This window comes from Arachis ipaensis, chromosome B09 (assembly GCF_000816755.2).
Source record: "Arachis ipaensis cultivar K30076 chromosome B09, Araip1.1, whole genome shotgun sequence".
Classification (NCBI taxonomy): domain Eukaryota; kingdom Viridiplantae; phylum Streptophyta; class Magnoliopsida; order Fabales; family Fabaceae; genus Arachis; species Arachis ipaensis.
In genome coordinates, this window is record NC_029793.2 from 80,615,515 (window position 1) to 80,621,917 (window position 6,403).

Consider the following 6,403-nt stretch of genomic DNA (forward strand, 5'->3'; position numbering starts at 1 on the left):
AGGGAGGCATGACAATGGTTCATAATGAAAAGAATGAACTGATCCTTAAAAGGATAGTTACAGGGTGGCGTATGTGCATTGACAATAGAAGACTCAATGACGCCATCAGAAAGGATCATTTTCCTTTACCATTTATTGACCAAATGCTGGAAAGACTAGCATGTCATGCTTTTTATTGTTTCCTGGATGGATATTCCAGATACAATCAAATAGCAGTGGATGCACAGGATAAAGAGAAAATAGCATTCACATGCTCATCGGGCGTTTTTGCCTACAGGCGAATGCCATTTGGCCTGTGCAATGCACCTGCTACCTTTCAGAGATGTATGTTATCCATCTTCTCTGATATGATAGAGAAGTTCCTTGAAGTGCTCATAGATGACTTCTCTATTTTTAGAGACTCATTTGACTCCTGCCTTGATCATCTGACCCTAGTTCGAAAAAGATGCCAAGAGACAAACCTAGTTCTAAACTCGGAGAAATGCCACTTCATGGTAACTGAAGGCATTGTTCTTGGGCATCGGATCTCAAATAAGGGGATAGAAGTAGATCAAGCCAAGGTGGAAGTAATAGAATGCTTGCCGCCACCTACTAATGTCAAGGAAATCAGAAGTTTCCTAGGACATGCAGGATTTTACAGGAGGTTCATAAACGATTTTTCTAAAATCACAAAACCCCTGTGCAATCTCTTGGCCACTGATGTTCCATTCATCTTTGACCAAGAATTCCTGCAAGCTTTTGAAATCCTGAAAGCCAAGCTTGTCACTGCTCCTATCATCTCTGCACCTAAGTAGGACTTGCCATTTGAACTAATGTGTGATGCCAGTGATCATGCAATTGGCGCAGTCCTAGGACAGAGGCATGACAAGCTTTGTATGTCATTTACTATGCTAGTCGTGTACTAAATGATGCACAGAAAAACTACACTACTACAGAAAAGGAGCTACTTGTAGTGGTTTATGCGATTGACAAGTTCAGATCCTACTTAGTAGGATCTAAGGTCATTATCTATACTGACCATGCCGCTCTAAAGTATCTACTCACTAAGTAGGACTCTAAGCCCAGACTTATAAGATGGGTATTACTCTTGCAAGAGTTTGATATAGAAATTAGAGACAAAAAAGGCACAGAAAATCAAGTGGCTGACTACTTGTCTAGGATTGAGCCAGTAGCAGGGACTTCTTCACCCTCCATTGACATATCCGAATCCTTTTCAGATGAGCAACTCTATGCCATCCGGACAGTACCTTGGTATGCAAACATTGCAAATTACAAGGTTATATGGTTCATTCCCAAAGAGTTTACCAGGCAGCAAGCTGGAAACTCATGCATGATGCAAAATATTACCTATGGGATGAACCATATCTCTTTAGGAGATGCTCGGATGGAATAATCCAACGCTATGTTTCTGTAGAAGAGGCACAGAGAATGCTATGGCATTGCCATTGCTCAGACTATGGAGGACACTTTGGAGGTGAGCGGACAGCCACCAAGGTTCTCCAAAGTGGCTTTTATTGGCCTAATCTCTTTAAGGATTCTAGAGAGTTCTTCCGTAACTGTGATAATTGCCAAAGGGCTGGCAATCTCCCTCATGGTCACAGCATGCCTCAGCAAGGAATCCTAGAGATTAAGTTGTTTAACATTTGAAAATGCAAAGAGATTAAGAAAAAGGCAAAGAGGTGGCATGACAAGAAGATAGCTTCCAGAGTCTTTGAACCAGGACAGAAGGTCCTGCTCTTTAACTCAAGACTCAAATTCTTTTGTGGGAAACTCAAATTCTGTTGAAAAGGACCATATGTGATTACTAGAGTATCCCCCTTATGGGCACATAGAACTTAAAGGTAAAGATCCTGACACAAGGTTCGCTTGCTGGGAGGCAACCTAATATTCACTCATACATTATTAATTTTCTGGTTGTTTCTATTTTAATTAGTTTTCTTTTCAATTAGTTTTTCATAAAATTTTAAGTTAATTTTAATGTTAGTGATCAGGGACAGTGCTTCAACAGAGACAAAATAATGCAGAACAGCAAACAGAATATCCTGGAGTAAGGATCTCTCTGGCGTTAAACGCCAAAAAAGGAAGGCAATTGGGGATTTAAATGCCCATGGAGGCAACAAGCCTGGCATTAAACGCTAGCCAGGAGGCCCTGGCTGGGCGTTTAACGACCTAAAGGGAGCACAAGCCTGGCATTAAACGCCAGCCAGGGAGCCTTGGCTTGGCGTTTAACGCACAAGAAGGAGGAACCATCTGGCGTTAAATGCCAGAATGCCAGTGATAAGTCCATATTTTCCGATATATTTTGGCTTGATTTGAATGGATTCTAGCATATGAACTTACACTTAAGCACCAAAATAGCATACTTTTGTGTTTTGTCCCTAATTTGATCCTAAATGTGAAAACATGCAATTTTGTGCTTGAAATGAGCAATTTAATTCCACTCTTATTCCATGTGATGCCATGACATCTTCGTTGAGTGATTTCAGGCCTTAGAGGCAACAATGGATAGCCAAAAGTGGAAGAAAGCATGTACAAGGGAGAAAACATGAAGAAAACAAGGAAAAGCACACACAGCAAGGTATGCGTGCGCACAAGCCAGCGTGCGTACGCACAAGAAAAAATTTCTACTCGTGCATGTGCATAAGTACCTGTGCGTACGCATAGGAGCCAAAACAGCCAATTGTGCGGACGCACACATCTGTGCGTCCGCACATGTCCCTGCACGTGATTTTGTTAATGAAACACGTGCTGTGCGTTTTATGAGGGCTGTCGGCCCAAATTTTGGAGGCTTGAGGCTGAATTTGGAGTGCTATATAAGGGGGATTCAACACATATTAACACACAAGCTTTCATTAGGTTTAGATTAGGTAGAAAATGCATTAGGAGTAGGAGTAGTAGTGTAGCTTTGCTCTCTTAGGATTTAATTTCCATCTCCATTCTAGCATTTTATAGAAGCTTTGATCTTTGATTTTGCTCATTTTTATTATAAGTACTCTCAATTTCCTCTTTAATTATAGCACATTTACTTTCATTTGTCTTGGTTCAAGTTACTTGTTCTTATTGCAATTTTGTGTTCTTGAAGTTTTGATCAATAAATTTTATGTTTCATGACTTCTTTATGCTTGATTACTTGTTTATATTTGGTTTTGTTGATATTTGGTTATAGTTTTTCATTTTACTTTGCAATTTTCCATGTTTTACTTTTATGCATACAAGGTGTTTGTGAAAATGCCAACCTTAGATTTTGAGTAGATTTTCCCACCTTGGCTTGTGGTTTGAGTTCCTAGGATACTAGAGTCATAATGTCTGACATTTAGTGGTAATTCTTGGGTAGTTAGTTGACTCTTGTTTCCATTGACACTAGCCTTTTATCAACTAGTTTGGTAAGTTGGTTAGGAGTTATGGATTAAGGTCAGTTATGCTTGCTTGACTTACTCCTCGATGGTTGGGGTTGACTAGGCGAGATTAATTCATCATAATTACCATAGTTATGGTTATGGCGATGATAGGATTCCTTGGATCCTCATTCCCAAGTCAAGGCTCTTTTATTGCATTTATAGCATTTTCACTAGTTTTTATCTTGTTTCCTTGTTGCTTGCATTAATCACAATTTTTCTCATTCCTTAGTTCTTTTATTTCTTAAGTTCTTTTAATCTTTTGTTCTTTGATTACAAAACCCCCTTTTGTCCTCTCCACAACCGAAAGAGAAACACACTTCCAATTGCGTCCTAGGGAGAACGACCCGAGGTTTCATTACTATCGATTATTTTTATTTGAATTTTAACATTTGATGTTGAGAATTCATTGTCGGTCTAGGCTATACTTTGCAACGAACATATTCTATTTTGAGAAATTCTAGATCGACGATAAATTCTCATTTATCAAATTTGGCGCCATTGCCGGGGATGCAATTGAGTGCTATCTTTTGGTTGTTGTAAATATGTTGATAGTGTAAATATCTTACTTTTTGGTTATTTGGTTATTTTTGTTAATAATTGGGTGTTTAGTTTTCTTGTTCGTTGATGTCTTTTATTTATATTTCTTACTTTTTCTATGAGATATCACCCTTGTTGCTTGGAGCTTAATTGCGAGTATTTTGTAGGGTATGATGAATTCAAATTGGGATTGCTTCATGGAGTGGGAGAATTAATTTAGGGAGGAACCAATTGTGTATGAGCAACACTCATGGCAAACACCTCCCTCATACTACAATGAGCCAAACTCTCCCCTTTATGACTACCAAACCCACGGATATGAGAGATACCCCATACACAACCCTCAACCACCAAACCTTCAAGCACTATACCACACACCTCTATGGAACCAAGATGTCTATACACTTTGCTACCAACCATATGAATCATCTTCTCCTTACACACCACCTCAATATTCCCACCCACATGACACACCCCCACATATACAAAATTCCTCCCAACATTTGAACCTTCTTTTCCACCTCAATATAAAAATTTCCAACCCTTGCCCCAAGAACAACAAGACCTTCAAGCATTCTTCCAAGAGCAAGAAGGGTTCCGAAGGAAGCAAGGGGAGTTCACGGCTATCATAGCCAAAGCGGTGAACCGCTTGACGTTGCTACACTCAAGCAATCAAGACATTCTCCTTGAGGAATGTGGAGGAGCAACGAAGGAGTGTAGTGAGGAGAAGAACATGGAGCCTCAAGAGAAAGAAGAAGGGCTAGAACAAGAATTACAACAAGAGGAGGAAGGTAGAACTTGTGAAACGGAAGAGGTGAATGGAGAATTGAGAGAGTTTAATCAAGAAGTAGATTGTATCATCAACGATTTTTTGTCCACCTTGGTCAAACCCCTCAATGTTCTTGAGGAACCATCCCCTCTTGAGTTTGAGAAGGATATGGAAGAGCTTGAAAAGGATGGTGAGGAAGAGGTGATCATCCAAGAAGTGGAAGTGGTGCGTGGCAGAAGTTAGACCAATTAAGAGAATTTTAATAAGAGAAATGCGTTGCAAGTATAGGCCTTAACCAGCTAAAGTCTGCCTCACCAATTTAAAAGGGGTTGTTACAAATTTTAGAAATAAAAATACTGGGAGTATGAGTCCCAGGTCGTCTCCCAACGAGTTGCAGGAAAGCGTGCTATTTTATTAACTAGAAATTTTCTAGAAAAGTTGAGTTTTGATAATGAGTAAAATTAATTATAAATTAAAACAATAAAAATAAACTAAGAATAATTATTGATATCCTAAATAAAAAGCCTTGACTGGGGGAATGATTAATTGGAAGTTCTATCCTTGTTGGAATCTTCTCAAGTGTAGTGTAAAGAGGTTGTTGTTTTCACTTAGTTAACCCTTACTAAATAAAGGAAAGTCAAGTGATTGAGCTAACTCTTACCTGCAAATCCTAGTCCTCTCCCTTGGGAAGGTCTAGCGTTAGTAGGTACAGAATTAGCCAACAACGTCCAATTTAACTAAGCACTTGAGCATTCCAACTCAAGTGTCTCCTCTTAATCAACCCCCATGTCAAGTGAAAAATCTACTCCATTGACATGGAATTAATACTCATAAAAATATAAGAAGACATAATTAAATGAAATAAAATAGAGATTTAAAATTAATTAAAAATAAAAGTAACTCTATATATTAATAAATCCAAAATGAAACATACTTAATTGAATAAGGTCAATGATCAAACATGAAAAGACTAAAGGAATAAGGAAACAAACTAAAGTAGTGTCTTCAACAGAGGTAATGACTCGTCAGCATCCAAAAACCAAAGCAAAAGCATAAACTATCAATGTAAAGCTAATCTAGATTCAGATCTAAACCTAAAAGTAATCCTAATATCGATGTATCTGAATGTGTGTGGATGCGTATTGAGTCTTTGCATGTTTCCTAGCTTTAGTCTGTGTTTCTGGGCCAAAAACTGGGTCAAAACGCAGCCCGAAATTGCCCCCAGTGTATTCTGTTATTTCTGTAGATCGCGCAGGTCACGCGTACACGTCGTCCATGCGTTCGCGTCATTCAGTAATTTTCTTTGTCACGTGTTCGCGTCGTCCACGCGTTTGCGTCATTCGTGCAGACTCCTATCCATGCGTTTGCGTTAGGCACGCGTTCGCGTCGCTGCGATTTCTTCATTTCGCGCGCTTGCGTGAGCCATGCAATCGCGTCAGTGTTCGCTGGTCATCTCCTTGGTTTCTTGTGTTTCTTCCAATTTTGCAAGCTTCCTCTCCATTCTCTGAGCCATTCCTGCCCTATGAAGCCTGAAAAACTTAACACATGAATCACGGCATCGAATGGTATAAAGGAGAATTAAAATGTACTATTAAAGGATTCTAGGAAGCAAGTTTTCAACCATAAACAATACTAGGAAGGAATTATAAAATCATGCAATCTATATGAATAAGTAGGTAAAGACTTGAAAAAACCACTC